Raw genomic sequence first — 19,067 nt, 5'->3', positions numbered from 1 at the left:
ACGGGACCCAGTATCTCCTAAACGGCTGGGGGATAGTCTGACGGCACTTGAACCTTATATTAGACACCTGCTGGATGTCTCTTTCAGGTCCAGCAAGTTGCCTAGGGAATGGAAACAAGCCGTGGTGCTCCCCCTTCGTAAGAAGCCCAACATCAGCCTTGAAAAGCTGGAGAATTTACGCCCCATTTCCTTACTACCTTATTTCTCCAAAGTGGCAGAGAAGGTGGTTAATTTGCAGTTAATGCAATTTGTGGAAGATACCAACCTTCTACATCCCACCCAGTTTGGGTTTCGCCCACGGCACTCGACAGAGTCAGCGCTCCTTATGGCATCTGAAACCATCAGGCAAGGCGCCAATGAGGGCCATACCATGGCCTTGATTCTTCTGGACCTGAGTGCAGCGTTCGACACTGTAGCACATTCCACCTTGCTACAGTGTCTGAACAAAGGAGGGGTAGGAGGTGCAGCATTAAAGTGGTTCCAATCGTTTCTGGCTGACCGCGGCTTCCGAGTCAGACAGGGCGACTGCTACTCCAAGCGAGTAGCCTTGGACCAGGGAGTGCCGCAGGGCTCGTCCCTGAGTCCTACCCTTTTTAATCTGTATGTTGCCCCGGTGGCCACCATAGTGGAGAGCCACGGTCTGCGCTTGGTGTCATACGCCGACGACACGCAGTTGGTCATCTCCCTATCACGCGCACCCAGTCTCGCAGCGAACAACTTCAGAGCATGCATGCAAGATCTCGCTGCCTGGATGTCCGCTAACTGCCTCAAGCTCAACGGAGGCAAGACTGAGGTGCTGGTGGTGGGTGGAGACCAAGCGGCCTGGACGTCGGCGTGGTGGCCACCCTGCCTGGGTCCGGCACCAATTCCCTGCCAGGAGGCGAGGAATTTGGGTGTTTGGTTTGATACCAACCTGACCTTCGGTCCCCAGGTTAACCGAGTGGTTGGCACTTGCTTTGGGATACTTAAGAGTCTCAGGAAGGTTCTGGAGCTCCTTCCCATCAAAGCCCGCCAAACACTAGTGCATGCACTAGTAACGTCCAAAATGGACTACGGCAACCTACTCTACCTAGGGACTCTGGAGAAGAATCTGAGTCGCCTGCAGGTCTTGCAAAATGCCGCAGCCCGCCTGGTTCTTAGACTGCCCAGAAGATCAGCGTCTAAAGCCGCGCTCCAAGACCTGCATTGGCTTCCGGTGAGAAGTAGGGTGGAATTTAAAGCGCTTTGCACCTGCCATCGTATTGTCAATGGCAGGGCACCTCGGCCTCTGCAAGGCCTGCTGACACGATATGAACCCTCCCGCTCCCTTAGATCTTCTGGTTCAGGGTGCCTGTCCATTCCCAAAGTGTTCAAAGCTCGGATGGGCGGCAGATCTTTTAGGTATCCGGCAGCATCGAGCTGGAACAAACTCCCCACCGCGCTGCGTCTGGAACCCTCAGAGTCCATCTTTAGAGCGAAGCTAAAGACATTCTTGTATGCCCGGTAGCTGCCCCACGCTCAAGTACTCTCCTTTGCTAACTCTCGCACCTCTCTCAGCGCGGGGACATGCCGTTGTGCTTCACCAAGCACTTTACAAGACTCCCTATTATTATTATTATTATTATTATTATTATTAAACAAGTTAGGAGAATCTCGTGACTGACCGTGTCGAAGGCCGCCGATAGGTCAAGTAACACCAAGGCAGCCTTCGCTCCATTATCTAGCACTTTCCTAAGTTCTTCCACAGCTGTGATTAAAGCAGTTTCCATTCCGTGTCCTTCACGAAAACCGAACTGAGAATAGTCTAGCCAGTTACCATCCATCAGGTAGCGGGATAGCTGTTTGTTTAAAATTTTCTCTAATATTTTCGCTGCGAAAGGGATCCTAGCTATTGGTCTAAAATTGCTTGGTTCTTCACCATCCAGATTTGATTTTTTCAATAGAGGCCTAATCGATATTCTTTTTCAGTCATCTGGAAAGGTATTAGTTACAAGAATTTGAGCAAATAATTGTTCTAGTATCAGGCTCAGCTGTTCTGAGCATATTTGCATTACTTTAGGTGGGCAAGGATCCATTGGGCTGGCTGAATTAACGGTAAGCAACTCCTTCTGGATTTGATCTGCTGTTGGAGGAGTGAAGTGGAACAGTATAGGTTGGACTGATTGTTCCACTAACTTTATTGGGTGTGAGATAGCCTGATCTGCCATATATGTGTTATGGCTTTTACAAGAGTCATAAACTGATTATACTTTGTTCACAAAGAATTCCCCTAGTGTATTGCAAAAGTCTGACGACATTTCTTCTGGGCTACTGTTTTCAATTTTTGATAGTTTTTTTACAGTAGCAAAGAGAGCTTTACTAGAATTTTTTGACTCGTTAATTTTCTGAACGAAGCATTTGCTTTTTTCCATTGACACACTGTGGCTAACTCAAACCCGACTAGTGAGAAGTCACCCCAAACTTAACTATTTAAAGATCGAATTCCTACTCATCTCTCTCCCCCTTTAGGAAAATGGCTCAATCACTTTGAAGCTCTTGACTGCAAACCCACAATAGTGGAATCTACAAAATCCCATGGCATAATATTCAACAGAAGTCTCAACATGCAAGTCCATTTTAGCGCAGTCACAACTCAGACTCCTAAAGAAATGGAAACCATTCATCCCGCCAACCAACCTCAAAATAGCCGTACAATCCATAGTCATATTCCGATTGACTACGGAAATGCGACTCTAATGGGACTACCGAAAACACGACTGGCACCTCTAAAGGCAACCCTTAACAGTGCAGCAATTGCAGCTAACAATGGGCACTGATTGGAATTAGAAAACGTAGGGTTTCTTTACCCTTTGTTAATAAAAACAAAGGGCAATGGTGAGGGTCAGTGGATTTAGGTGACTCTGAATCCTGACTCCTCACTGCTGCTGGAAAAAGAGGACTGACCCAAGGTCGCAAGGACACAAGGACTTCTGAATCCTGCTGGGATCCAGGGGTTGGACCTGTTTTTCAAGGGTCAGATGGCTGGCCTCCTGTTTACTTGCTCAGGGACACAAAGAGCAGAAGGACACCTGAATACAAAAAGGCTCAGCTGACTAAAGAGGACTAGTCTCTGCAGGAGATCTGACAGTACGAACACCTCATGCCCACAAGCCTGCCCTGACGAGCCAGCTGCTGCAAGCCATACCAAGACTAAGGTTGAAAGTAAATCCTTTGACAAGCACAAACTGTTTGCTATACTTAATCTCCTCTCCTTTGTGGTCAGCCTGAAAATGCACATAGGTCCTAGTCCACCAAAAACTGTTGTTTTTCGATATGGGTTGACTTTTTCTAGGTGTACTTTGCCTTAAAGCTTTAGAAATTTAAATTGCTGGTTCCCCATAACCTAATTTATATCCTGGTGTATTTTTCTCAATTGTTTTAGGGTTTTTAAATATTTAGTATTCTTTAATTTGGAATTGTTGGTACTGCTTGAACTTAGCATGCAGTTCTCTGGGGTTTGCCTGCTGTGTTTGCCATAGCTACATGGGATTGAGCAGAGATTCTCAGACATCTGTTTAGACCTAACCAGAGTGAGTTTATTGAGTTAATAGGATTCCACCCTCCCAAATCAATACCCCCATTTCTGAACCAGCCCAGAGAGATATGTGCCAGAGACAAAGGCACATGGACTCACATTTAGTGAGTTGTCAAACCTTCGACTCAAAGATACTCTGGGGCAGATTTACAAGAAACTGACGCATCCGTAGAGATGCGTCAGTTTCCCTGCGCCAGCCTGCGATACCCTTGTGCCACTATGGATGAGCTGTGTTTACAATACGGCTGACCATGGTGCAAGGATTGACAGATGCGTCAGAAATTTCGACGTATCTGGTGGCCCAAAAGTCACATATTGCTGGAGTCATGACGCAAACACTACTCATCTCCAGCAACGCATGTTGAGGACTATACTTATTGTACTGTGTCACTCCATACGCCTGCTTCAAGGTGTAAGGTTTTGACACAGTGGCATCCTAGAAGTGGTGCTGTGAAATCTTGTAGATTTCACAGCATCACTTTTACTAGGCTTTCCTGCGTGGGAACGCCCACCCTGCATACATTATACCTGATGCAGGTATAATGTAATGCAGGGCTTTACAATACGACACATCACCCTAGTTGCATCACATTGTAAATTGGCTTCATTGTTTACACCGACGCTGCATAACAAAAGTGACGCAACAGTGAAGCAAAAATGCTGCAAGCGGTTTGTAAATCTGGCCCAGGGCAAAGGGCAGTCTTATCATAGCCAATATGATATTCTTAGCATCTGTCACTTCCTCTCTGTTGAGTGACCTTAGTAAACACAGCAGAGGCCAGATTAAATCTGAGAGTTCACTAAATTTGTAAAAGAAACCTTACCGTTAGAGTAGCATTATCTATGGGGCTCGTATTATTTGTTTAGATCCTTTTGGGAATTAAGCTCCAGAACCAGGCTTCCAAAAAAAACTACATAGTGTAACCAGAACGTCTAAGTCATAACACAGGAGTAGCTGGCTGCCAAGGAGATGATGGTAGCTCAGTGCATTTATAGGTCAGATTGCACCCCATGCCCTTCTGGATCTAATCATATTCAGAACATAAATGGTAAGTACAATTGTCGCAAGAAGTGTTATGCACGGTGCAGTGGTGACTGCTATAAATCCTTATGAAATGGGTCAACCTATTGGGACTTGATCCAGCCCCCTAGCAAAATTGGCTCAAGAGAGCAACTGCAGGCAGAAGCAAATCTCAGCTCTAAGAAGGTAGCCTGTCTCCTCTAAATCAAGAAGTCCAAAGCAGAGCCTTTACTCATTGGACTCCTGCCTTTTAAAATAGTTCTGGGCTTCCTATTTTTGCACCTAAATGCAATGGCCTTTACTTTTTTGCTCAATTACTAATTCACCGATAGCATTGAGAAATGATAATGTGTGGGTCATTACGTATGATTCTCAGTGTCGTTTGCAAGACATTCAGAGGTGATCGTAATAGCTCAAAAAGGAACTTGGATGCACTGAATCCCTTTTATTGGAGCTGGCAATGAATCTTACGCGGTTACTGTCTTTGACTTCGTTCTGCTGCCTCTTTCCTCCACGGTTGAAGTAGTAGATTCGTTGAGTTTGCTCAAGGGAGGAATGCTTAGGATAGTTGTCTGAAAGCATCCAGCAGTCCAGCAGTCAAGGCAGTCATTTATTCAGGTCCGCTACGATCAGGGCATTGTGCACATTTTGGGGCTTATTTACAAGCCCCTTGCGCAACCTGCTGCCCATATTTACAAGGACACGTAAAACCACTCTGCGTGGCTTTTCCTGTAAATATGCCCCTTTACACCCAACACTTTGCGTTAAAGGGACGTGCCATGGGTTTTTCATGCAACACCCATGGGTTCTGCCACAATTCCAGATTTACGAGAAATCGTAAACCAGGAAATGCCTTAGTATGCTACGCCCCAGGCGCAACAAGGAGAAATATTTTCATTTCTCCTTGTTTTTTTCCTCTCTCTAGGCGTGCTACATTCTGCAGCACACACAGAATGAGAAAATCTTGTGATTGTTTATGTGCAGGAAGGTATCCCTTCCTGCACATAAACAATCATTGAAAAAAATCATCTTCTATGCATGCTGCATTAAGCAGCACACATAGAAGTTTCACACCATTTCAGATTGTTTATGTGCAGGTAAGAACACCTTCCTGCACAGAAACAATAATTCCCCTCAACGCAGGTACCCTTGCACTATGGTGCAAGGGTGCCTGCGTCTGCACATGGCAGCAAATTGTGCACCAGGGCAGGGGAGAGCAAAGGGATCCGTCATATCGTTGCAGATATGACACATCCCTATGCTTCGGAATTAACGCAGTGCGGTGCAGCCAAATGGCTTACAGCACCACGCATTGTTAATTCCTTGTAAATGAGGCCCAAAGTTTTTAATGGGTAGTATTTTACTCACCTCGCTGTATTCTCTTTAAAACCGATATGCACCAGTCTTCTGACATCTTGTGAAGTCTGGCAAATTCCCAACACTACACATATTTTCATTTTCTACATCTGATAAACTTGTCCACACAGGACATTTTCTTTGTATTATTGCATGCTTAGACACTGTTTCTGCTACTAATTGGTATTTTTATCTCATGTATCATTTCACCAGGTAATTCCAGACTGAATCATTCTGCGACTAAATCTCACTTGCCTTGTCCAAAATCTATTCTAGATTTCACTCCTTCCAGGACATTGTTCAGCCAATGCAGAATAAATTGTCACCAGATGAACAAGTTATTCCTAGATAATATATGTATCAGTCACTGCTGTGCTAAGGCTTGCAGATTTCAAAGGACTGTTATGCCTGGGGGAGGCATGCAAGCCAGCTCACATACCACCCCATTGAAGCAGAAGTTTTATTCTGGCCCACAGACTCACAGGTGCGGCATCCTGAAGGCCAGAGAAAGCCTAAAGGTGCACCTGAGCTGCTCCAGTGACTTTGTCGACGCTTCCACCCGGGTACCACATGGATTAGGCCGTCTGCTGCATTTCAGAAACAAGGACAATCCAGGACTGACTGTTAGAGAAGCTGAAAGTGCAATGCTGATGCCCAGAGAAATCATCTCCAATTCATGCCAATCAGAGAAATAACACTCTTGGTAACCACACATGGCTCAGTCTCTGAGCAACTAAGGATCATCCTCAAAGTCTACATTCAAGGCTCAGCTTGGATGAACAACTCACAACCGAGCCAAGCAAGTACCTGAAGTTGCCCAGGAGCAGTCTCCCAATCTGGCAGAGATACTAATTAGACACAAACTTCCACTGAAATTGGAACAGATACTTGTTGGCACACATAAACTTGCAGTCAAAACCAATATGCAGTCTGCCAACACATATGGAAAGGATCCACACATTACAAACACCTAACAACAAATTAATATGTATCCAACTGTACCCGAGCCAGTACTGCAAACATATGACTTCATACCAAGATGACTCTCTGCAGGCACACCATTTGTTTTTGTGTTTTGTCACGGTTTGGAAAAAAGGCACACCAGGGTGACCATCAGAACCCGGGTCATTACGAACGCTTTCAGGTGCTTTATACTAATTACATCCACAGAAACAAAACACGAATACATCACCCAGAATGTGTCAGGCTATCACACAAATATCCAGAGCTGGAAACATGTCCATTTTCACCTGCCGAGAGGTGGTCAGCCTAAAGCACGCAGAAGATCAAATTACTGCTAGCGCTTTATTTGCTATTGTTCCCTGCCAAGGTATTTATATTTTAAATAAGGGGATGGGCGCATGAGGCCCCTTCTACCCATGGCCAGTCTTGGGCCACCACCTCTCTAAGGCAGGTTGATCGGTAAATTTACTCAGAGGGCGGTGCAGTCCTCCTCCTAAGGCTCTTGTGAACCCCGAGACCACCATTTCCTTAATTTAAAAAAAGGAGTGGGCCGTAGGTGCCCCCTCCATTGCCTTTATGGGCCCAGGGCCCAAATTAAATTAGAAGGGGCAGGGTGCACATGATCCTCTCTCTGGGTACCACCACCTCCTTGGGGCAGCATGGCCTCTTCCTGGAGCTATTAATGGCCCTGGGGATCGCCATCCCCCAGGGTTGGCTCCCTATCTCCATAGGTGCCCACCCTCTGGAGACAGCAGTGTGCTTTCACTTGGTTGGAGCTTTGACAGCTCCCGCCAAGTGACAGCAAACTTTAAGACTGCTCCCAGTGGGCAGGTGCAGGAAAACTGCAGTAGCTTAGTATATAACTTTAAATCTCAGAAATATTTAAGAAATACATACAATCACTAGATTATGTCATTTGAGATGTAATCAGTGATGTCACCTGTCATGTCATGAGTAATGTAATATCTGAGGTCATAAGCAGTGCATTGCAGGGTTATAGTCAGGTCAGGTAACTATAACTAGCTGAATTTCACTGGTTTTGTAGGAATTAAATCAGTAGGTAGTTATAGTTCGGACCTATTTTCCAAAGGAAATCCGCAACATTCTATTTGGAATAACTTTAGCGCCGGTTGATGAATGTCCGCAAATTTTTCTAAACTAATGGCCTGCTCCGTTCCGCTCCTTTACAGTCTTGGGATGATTAGTGTAAGGGGGCCGTGAAAAAAGGGGGGTTCCAAAACGTGTTTTCCCCATGCAATTTCCCATAGGACCTTTAGCCGCAGCTACAACTCGAACTGCTGAACGGAATTACGCCATATTTGGCAAAGATGTAGTCCTCAGTTCAGACTCATGCCTTTTTCTTAAATGTTGTCAATCTGTTCAGTAGGTCCTGAGAAAATTACAGTTAAAAGCATTTATATATCTATGGCCGCGGTGAATACGTGCACCCTGAGCGCACCGTGAGCGCATCCTGAGCGCACCCTTCCGATCACGTGTTGAATGCTAATTGGCTGTCAAGTGGTTGTCAACATTCGAAACCAGAAACTGTTGGCAGCCATTTTGTGCCTCGGTAGAAGCGAGGTTGAAGAAGTCAGCTTGAATAAGTGTGCAAAAGGTATAAAGGGGGCAGGGTAGAAATATTCTGACCCTCTAGACCTGCTTGAGGGTCCCACAAGGACTCCCAGGGCCCAATTTTTTATTATTTGTTTAAACGGCAAGTGCGCGCAGGTTGCGCGGATCCTGCCATAAAAAAATAAATGAATAAAACGGAGCTTTTTTATAATTAGCTCCCGGGGGGGCCAAATCCCAGGGGTATATTAAATTTTAAGGGGTCCAGAGGGGCCCCCTAGCCCAGGGGACCGCCACCCCCCAGGGCTACAAAATCAATTGTTGGGAAGGGCTCGAAGGCCCCTCCCAGTATAATTTGTGGGTGGGGGGGCTCAACAGCTCCTCCAAGCCCCGGGGACCATCACCCCCTGGGGCTTTCTGTATTGTGGGAGGGGGGCTATGTGGCCCCCATCCTGGAGCCCTCGAGGACCCTGGGGACCACCACCCCCCAGGGCCGGCTCTTGCAGTGTCCCGGGGTGCCCACCCCCGGGACACTGCTATTTGCTATGAGAGGGCGTTAGTGTCCCGCCCTCCCATAGCAAACTTGGTTTGGATTTTGAAAGAGAGAGCAGGGCAACCTGCTCTCTCTTTCAAAATCCAAACCATATTGCTTTTCCACACAGGGAGCTGTATGTTAGCAGCTCCCCATGTGGAAAAGCAATGCCAGCTCCCGAAGGACGAGGGGAGCCGGCGGGACCGTGGGGGTATTAGGGCTCCCCCACGGTCCCCAACGTTTTTTATAAGCCCCGGGGATGGGGTCCCCGGGGATATTAGAAATTGGTGTTAGGGGCTCATTTTTTTTACGGTAAAATTAGGAGTCGCGCACACAGCGCGCCGCTCAGTGCAGCCCCCTGGTGTGCACGCGTTGGATGCATGACACATAAGCTGTAGGGTGCGCTACTCCAGTGCGTTTGGTGCACAACTTGTAAGCGTTCAGTGCATGACTCTGACGCGTTGGGTGCGCGACTCCAAGCAAAAAATCTGAAAATGTATTTTAGATATACAGCAAGCTTTTGTGTTTAGTTCTTAGGTGGCTCGAAAAAGAGCTCTAGTTTTTATTGAGAGATGTTGGTGCCTACAAGTAAGTACCTATGCAGAGTCTAAAGTTCAAGAGGAAGACTCTGTTACCCTCATCTTCAAAATGTACACCATCTTTCCTATAGATGTAATCCATACTGAAACGCAGATTGTTGAGGTAAATGGAAACCCATTCTATAATCTCTGAGAAAAGCAGAAACTGATTTATTGGCATGTTTCCTAGCTTTCTCAATCTGTGGACAAAATTGATTGGACCAGTTCCATTTCTACCTATGTCATATGTTAGAATAGACAAAGGCAGTTTGGGGGGAAAGTGACATCAATTCTCCAAGGGTGTCCTTCATAAGCATTTCCAGACCTACCCCAGTGAAAGTGCCTAGGTCATTGCCACCACAGTGCACAATTATGAGGTCAGGGTGTTGGAGATGCAAAAAGGATTTAAACAATGGTATCAATTGGAGCCACTTTAACCCTCTCTGTCCAATCCATTTAATGTCTACATTTGGTAAACCTAGGTCTATGTCCATATTTCTGTTTTCTGCATACCTTTGGCTTCAGAAAATATAGCTGTGTCCCACAATCCACACTCTAAGCATCTTAAAGGGAGGTCTGGATGCACTCAGAAGGTCTCTGTATGTGAAATGGCAGTTTGAAAAGTGAGATTTTTCTAAAATGGTTGATAAGATGCAGTTTGGAAAAAAGAAAAGAAATGATTGGTTGTTTGAGATCATTTAGTTTCAAAAGTAGGGTGCATATTTCTGTTTTTTGAAGGCATGTTTTTCATTGGTTTACAAAAAGTATTTAAAAGGTACATTACATAGGATACGCTGATATGTTGAATAGTCAAGCACACTTGCTGTTTAGAGTTGCATCATTGTGTGTTGAACTTCTGACCTATGAGTTCAGTTAAGTGTTCCATGAACTGTTTCAATGGTAACAGGCAGTGAGCAGATTGGGGGTAGGGTTCAAATTGATGTCACTTGGAAAGGGTTGAAATGTGTAACCAATAGAAATGTGTGTTTGCTTTTGAATTAGAGTGGGAAGCAATGTGATTTGATTTTTACATGTATAGGTGTTGAAAATGAGAGGGAAACTTAGCCATTCTTTTGTTTTGCTGACAGCTGCACATGACAGAGATTCTGTATAAGAAAATCTGGTGTGTGGCTGACATACTTCTTAATCTACAAAAGAATTTGAAAGGTGAGTTATTCATTTGTAAGGGGTTGTATGTAGTGTGTTTGTTTTTAATGAGATTAATGTGTTTCTCATGCTAAAGTGCAGGGAGTACTTTTTTTGTCTAGAATCTTATTGTGAGTATGTGTGCATTTAGAAACCATTCTGAGATAAGCATTCGTGTATTTCATCTGATTGCAGACAAATAACTGTTTACAAATGTGTGTTGTTTTAATTTTTTGATACAGTTAGAAAGCAGTTATTCCTTATGTATTGGCAAAATAAGTCAAGTTTATTGTCATGATTCACTCTAGATTTCCAGTAAGACTGTGGAATGAATGGGAAGATTACTACACTACATCGCCCAGAAGGCTTAGGGGTGATGTCCTTTCTCTCTTTCTTGACTGTCTTTCTTATACTCCTCCTTTACCTTAGCCCGGTGCTTGTCACCTGACCACAGGAGTAGCTGTGTTGTTTGTTGCAGCCTGAGAGACGCCTAGATGCCTTGATGAAATAATCTCCAGGTTTAGGAAAAAAACGAATATTGCTCCGTTTTTAGTTCGCTTTGGGTAAGCTTTTGTTTCCTTGGATCCTGCCCTGATCGCGCACTGAACGCGCTGGGATCAGAGGCAGGTGGAAGCCATTATCGGAAGACGACTTGCAAACAGTCCAGAAGCCTTTCAGCCTCACGGTAAGAAAGATCTGCCTGCCACTGTTGCGTTTACACGCATAAACTTTGAAAAGGAAAGAGCGGCTGCTCTTGAATTCATTCGGAACAGGAATCATTTTTATGACTTGCCGTTTGAGGTTTTGGATACAAGTTCCGAAGATTACACGTAGCTTGGTGATTTATTATTTGAAAAGAACCTTGTTAATATCCCGATTTTCTAAGAAGGAAACAAATGAGGAATACTCGTCGTTTGCAGCTCACTGGATAAATGTGGTGAAACATATATCCATACTGACTTTTGTATTGCTGCATATCTAGACTTTGATAGAACTTTTGGGAGCATATAAGTACTGGAGAAATAGATGGTATTCTGAGTGCCTTGCTATCTTCAGGAACATTTAATTTCTTTATGTTTTATATAGTTTCTTTTCTTGTCCTTTCATGAATGGATTGAATGGGATGCTTGCAGCTATATATACTGTAAGTTTATCTCACATATAGTACATTCCCTTTTGAAGAGTTTACTTGACTGTATGAGTGATACCTTGTCTCTCCCTTCTGCAGGGTCCACCATCAGAGATCAGAGAGTTAATACTTCGCTGTGATATCCGAAGTTAGAAGACATTTTATTTTTGAATCGGCTGCAACTTTATTGTTTCTTTTGTCCCTTTATTTCCCCTTCCCTGGTGGTGTTGCTCTCTGTGGAGTTGTATACACTCGCAGGGGGTGCCGCTACCTGGGGATAGGGAGAAGTGGCTACGTTCATCGCTCCTGCTGTACCCGGTGAACAGGTTAGTAAAACCTGCATGGGATCTTGACAGAGTGACAAGCCCACGGTTTTTGTACGGCCTGAGCGATGGAAGTTGACACTGTGTTAACATACATGAGGAATGAGATAGGCACACTTTGTAGGGAGGTGGCTGGACTCACTCGAGCTGGTCCGACTAGTACTAGAGGAACCCCTTATATCAGGAGTTGGACTCTACCTCCCCCCTCACCCCATGAGACAGTACAGGTTCAGGCAGAAGGGTCTGGATCATCCACTATTCAAGTAATCCAACCCTTGCGATTACCATTAGCCCCTCCCGAGAGATATTCTGGTGATCCACGGAAGTTTGGTATATTTTTGGGGCAATGTAAATTACACTTTATGTGCAAACCAGCGGTGTTTCCGGATGACCAATCTAAGACCGCTTTTGTTATGTCCTATCTGGGTGGGAATGCTGCCAGTTGGTCCTTCCCTTTAATTGAAAAGAATGACCCAGTGCTGCGAAATTTTGATTCTTTTTGCGAAGAGATGCGCAAACTTTTTGATAGGAAGGCCCACCACCTGTCATTGGATAGGGAACTCATCATTTTAAAACAGGGTTCGCAGGACTTGTTAACGTATATCACCACATTTAATAGACTGGTAGTAGAAACTGATTGGCCGGTTGAAAAAAGAACATCTCTTCTATCAGGGCCTAAGAGGAGAATTAAAGGATGTGTTAGCACAGGTAGTTACTATGCCGTCCACCTGTGATGAGCTGATTGATTTAACAGTTCAGTTGGACCATCGCCTTCAGGAGAGGAAGGGAGATAAACAACGGACTGACCCACGGTTCCTGTTTACTAGAACAAAACCCCTAGCAGAAGAACGTCCTTCGTTCGGGGAAGGAGTTGAACCCATGCAAGTGGGTGGAATCAGAGGTCCCCTTAATTCAGAAGAAAGACAGAGGAGACGGAATCTAAGGCTCTGTATGTACTGTGGGAAGTCGGGTCATTTTATTAAGGACTGTAAATCTCGGACGAGAATTCCCTATAAAAATCTTCAAGGAGAGAAAAAGGCTTCTGCTGTGGAATGTCAGCTTGAAACGTCGGAAAACTGAGGAGCGCAAAGAAGCAGGAGACCCCTTGTTTGCAGCTAGACGGTTATGAGGTCTTCCCTACCTTAGCTAATACTGTGCAGACTTCTGTTGCTCACATGAATGTATGTGTTGCATTGGAGATCCAGGGTTCTGGAATCATTCAAGTACACGCTCTATTGGACTCGGGGGAAACTGGAAATTTTATGGATCAAAGGTATGCCTACGAGTTGGGCATTCGGTGTATTAAGAAACTGAAACCGGAACCTGTAAAAGCAGTGGATGGTACTGCTTTGACCTCTGGACCCGTGTGTTATCACACTCAGATGTTGCCTATGCAAATCGGGTCTACCCATTATGAGACATTGCAATTTGACCTGATTGACGCCCCTAATTTTAAACTCATCTTGGGAATGCCTTGGCTTACTTTACATGATCCGATGGTGAAATGGGCGGCCCGCACGATAGATCTTAATTCTACCTATTGTGCAGAGCATTGTACCCGAGTGATGAACACTTCCTCACTGATACACGAGACCCCGGCTTTGTTGTTGGCGTCCGGGTGTACCACTCCCCCTTCGGTGTGTGTTCTTGGATCTATACCTAATGAATACAGGAAATATGAGGAGGTGTTTGATGAGCAGGAAGCCAGTAGATTGCCTCCACATCGTGAGTACGATTGTGTTATAGATCTGGAACCATGGGCGTTGATTCCCTGTAGTAGGATATACGCACTGACGGAGGCCGAAAATATGTACTTGCAATCCTATCTGGAGAAGATGCAGAAGTCCGGATTCATCCGTCCATCTACATCTCCAGCATCGTCGCCACTCTTCTTTATACCAAAAAGGGAAGGTGGCTTACGCACGTGCATAGACTATAGAGCCATCAATAGGATTACTAAAAAGAACCGGTACCCTCTACCTTTGATTCCTGTATTACTCGACCAACTCAAAGGATCCACCATCTTTACGAAATTGGACCGCAGAGGAGCTTACCATCTGGTGCGAATGCGGCGGGGGGACGAATGGAAGACGGCCTTTTGCACTAAATATGGCTTGTATGAATATCAAGTAATGCCCTTCGGTCTTTGCAATGCCCCCGCCGCATTCCAATATTTTATGGATGATGTACTCCGGGGATTATTGGATGTATGCTGCATAGTCTATATAGACGACATATTAATACACTCTGTTTCGTTGGAACAGCATGTGTCTCATGTAGCGGCAGTATTGGAAAGATTGAAACAACATGCTTTGTACGCCAAGTTAGAGAAATGTCTCTTTCACACAGAAGAAGTTGAATTCCTGGGGTACGTGATCGGACCAGGAGGACTTTGTATGGATAAAAAGAAAACAGAAGCTATCATACAATGGGAATCTCCTTCTAGCGTAAAGAGCCTCCAGAGTTATCTCGGATTTTCTAACTTTTATCGTCGGTTCATCAGAGACTTTTCAAAAATCATACAACCCATGACTCACCTGTTGAAAAAATGGGTACAGTTCCTTTGGACCGACGAGGCCGAAGGTGCCTTTCAGTCATTGAAAAGATGTTTTACCAGCGCACCTATCTTAAGACATCCTGATCCAAGCCAGCCATTTGTAGTTGAAACAGATGCTTCCTATTATGCTATCGGAGGAATACTATCTCAGAGAATCCCGGATACAGGCCAATTACATCCGGTCGCTTATTTGTCTAAAAAGCTCTTGCCGTGTGAAGTGAATTACAGCATCACTGATAAGGAGTTGCTGGCCATCAAGAGAACATGCGAAGAATGGAGACACCATTTGATGGGGGCGAGACATACAGTAGAGATCTTCACGGACCATCGGAATCTACTATTCTTGAAAAGTGCAAGGGCTTTGACACCTCGACAACTGCGGTGGTCACTTTTCTTTGCTGATTTTGATTTCGTGATCAAGTTTAGACCTGGACCTCAAAATGGCAAAGCTGATGCCCTGTCCAGACCATTTTCTGATATGAGTGAGTTCCAAAAGACAATAGAAGAACCTCCTATCATTTTGCAGAAAGCCTCATTTGACTCAGTGATTCCAGCAGTAATACCAGCAGATGGATTCTTGGAAGAAGTAAAAACCCACTATCAGCACATGAATGAACAAGAGTGGTTGGATGAAGTTCCCCAGCATCGAACAAAGACTCATGCCTTATTGTTTCATGAGAAGAAGTTGTACATTCCCCATGTATCATTACAACAAAGAGTGCTATCATGGACCCACGATTCTCCCCTAGCTGGTCATTTAGGGTTACAAAAGACATTACACATTTTGCCTCGATACTTTTGGTGGAACACTATGAGAAAGGACGCAGAGACATATATCAAAGACTGCGATTTGTGCTCAATCCAATTCCAGACATCAGCCTTCTAGCGGCTTGTTGAGACCTATACCTGTACCACCTACACCTTGGCATACGGTCTCTATGGATTATATAGTAGAGATGCCTCCTAGTAGGGGGAATGATACCATTTTAGTTATTATTGATCATCTGACTAAAATGGGCCATTTTGTATCCTTACCCGAATTGCCTACATCTGGGGAGTTAGCTATATCATTCCTTCACCAAGTTGTTAGATTACACGGTATACCTTCTGTGTTGATCACTGATAGAGAGACTCAGTTTACCTCTAGGTTTTGGAAGGCACTATGCTCCGTAATGAAAGTAGACGCAAGATTATCCACTAGCTATCATCCCCAAACAGATGGTAAAACAGAAAGGTTGAATCAGACCCTTGAGCAATATCTTAGATGTTTCACCTTACAGCACAGTGAGAAGTGGAGTATGCTTCTTTGGACGGCTGAATTCGCATATAATAATGCGGTCCACTCTTCGTTAGGCTGTTCTCCATTTTATTGTCTTAATGGATTTCATCCAAATATGATTCCCTTTGAGCAGCCAGTTGCTTCTATGCATCCTACAATACAAGAGCATCACACTCACCTTAGAGTAGTACTACAAGAAGCTAAGGTACATCTAGAATCATCCAGAGCTAGGGATAAGAACCAGGCAGATAAGAAAAGAACACCTGAACCATTGTACAAGGTAGGGGATAAGGTGTGGCTTGATACTAAGCACTTGCGATTTAAGGGGAACACTAGACTAAAGCCTAAATATGTGGGTCCCTATCCAATTAATCGTGTCATCAATCCAGTGGCCATGAAATTGACCCTTCCATCGTCTTGGCATATACATCCAGTGTTTCATGTTTCTTTATTGAAGCCCTGTTCCCTTCACACCAGGTTGCCATCTAACCCATCCCCTGTGACTGTGGAGGGGGAGGATGATTATGTGGTGAGAGCCATTCTTGATTCTAAGTGTGTGAGAGGAAGGGTGTTGTATCTTATTGATTGGCTAGGGTATGGCCCTGAAGACCGGTCTTGGGAGCCGCGTGCAGGTCTGCGTTGCCCGGCTTTACTGCGACGTTTCCACTCTCGCTTCCCTATGAAGCCTGGTGGACCGCCGAGACGTCGGTTATAGAGAGGGGGTTCTGTCATGATTCACCCTAGATTTCCCGTAAGACTAAGGAATGAATGGGAAGATTACTACACTACATCGCCCAGAAGGCTTAGGGGTGATGTCCTTTCTCTCTTTCTTGACTGTCTTTCTTATACTCCTCCTTTACCTTAGCCCGGTGCTTGTCACCTGACCACAGGAGTAGCTGTGTTGTTTGTTGCAGCCTGAGAGACGCCTAGATGCCTTGATGAAATAATCTCCAGGTTTAGGAAAAAAACGAATATTGCTCCGTTTTTAGTTCGCTTTGGGTAAGCCTTTGTTTCCTTAAATCCTGCCCTGATCGCGCACTGAACGCGCTGGGATCAGAGGCAGGCGGAAGACATTATCGGAAGACGACTTGCAAACAGTCCAGAAGCCTTTCAGCCTCACGGTAAGAAAGATCGTTCCTGCCACTGTTGTGTTTACACGCATAAACTTTGAAAAGGAAAGAGCGGCTGCTCTTGAATTCATTCGGAACAGGAATCATTTTCTTGCCGTTTGAGGTTTTGGATACAAGTTCCGAAGATTACACGTAGCTTGGTGATTTATTATTTGAAAAGAACCTTGTTAATATCCCGATTTTCTAAGAAGGAAACAAATGAGGAATACTCGTCGTTTGCAGCTCACTGGATAAATGTGGTGAAACATATATCCATACTGACTTTTGATTTGCTGCATATCTAGACTTTGATAGAACTTTTGGGAGCATATAAGTACTGGAGAAATAGATGCTATTCTGAGTGCCTTGCTATCTTCAGGAACATTTCATTTCTTTATGTTTTAGATAGTTTCTTTTCTTGTCCTTTCACAAATGGATTGAATGGGATGCTTGCAGCTATATATACTGTAAGTTTATCTCACATATAGTACATTCCCTTTTGAAGAGTTTACTTGACTGTATGAGTGATACCTTGTCTCTCCCTTCTGCAGGGTCCACCATCAGAGATCAGAGAGTTAATACTTCACTGTGATATCCGAAGTTAGAAGACATTTTATTTTTGAATCTGCTGCAACTTTATTGTTTCTTTTGTCCCTTTATTTCCCCTTCCCTGGTGGTGTTGCTCTCTGTGGAGTTGTATACACTCGCAGGGGGTGCTGCTACCGGGGGATAGGGAGAAGTGGCTACGTTCATCGCTCCTGCTGTACCCGGTGAACAGGTTAGTAAAACCTGCATGGGATCTTGACATTTATACACTAAAATGCAGTACTCCTTCCACACTATGAAATGTGTTTTGGTAAAATGTAAGGGATAGTGTTGTTTGTCTAGAACCATATATGTGAACTCAACTACCCAGGCATACACATTGGTTACTAGCGTATTCAGATACAAGACATGGTATCTACAAAAACGTTATACAACTGCTTTCAAGTATAAAGTAGATTTTAATATCTTGAAGTTTTTCTATAAAAAATCATTTGATAAAACCATTTGTTCAATATTGAGGATTAATGCAACCTTCATTATGATTTTACATAAGTATACATAGTTTAACAATTAAAAATTAGTCACTAAACAATATAAAAAGTGGATGGTTTCCTGTCGACGCGTTTCGACACGTGGACTGTGTCTTCATCAGGACTGTACCATCAAAATGCTGTGAATGACATTGTAAACATATTTTTACTGTTTATTATTTTTATACAGAAGCAGTGTATATAGTTTAACTGTTCATTACATATTTTGTAACGCTAGTAAATAATTCATTCGTTGTAATGTACCGCTTATTTCTTGTTATTTGTGCTCAAGACTAGACATGTACCTTATATACACATTTTGGCACATATAAACCACATGTTTTAAACACATTCAGGGTATCTTAAGGATAAGTTCTAGGAAACAATCTGCTATTATATACATTGTTGGTCATCATTTATAACTCTTCTTGTCAAACATTATCATATAACATTTTATGTGAGCATATAATATTCATTCTTATCCAATGATAGAACTTAAAAAAAGGGCACACTGTTTCTCAAACGATATGACATTGAAACGTCCTGTACTGTATAGTTCGCCAAAATTAATTTTTAAGGAAAGGCGATTTCACAGAAAAAACACACTCGCATCTGGATCCTATGCTAGTTTATAAGGGTATACATAGGTCTTTTTAATTCAAAGGTATTCCGTTATTATCATTCTATGGGGGCGGTAAACGCTAAACTTGTGTACTTGACTCTGTGTTATGTTGTTTTTGTATGTTCCATATGTCTAAAGAGATTGCAGTTTTATGACCATATTAGTGCTGAGGTTTGGTCGGAGTTTCCTTTTTAAAGTGGGCCACACGGTTTTACAACTTATACTAAGTGGCATACATTCATCATATTTTGGTT

The sequence above is a fragment of the Lissotriton helveticus genome, chromosome 7 (assembly GCF_964261635.1).
Source record: "Lissotriton helveticus chromosome 7, aLisHel1.1, whole genome shotgun sequence".
Classification (NCBI taxonomy): Eukaryota; Metazoa; Chordata; class Amphibia; order Caudata; family Salamandridae; genus Lissotriton; species Lissotriton helveticus.
This window is presented reverse-complemented; position numbering follows the sequence as displayed.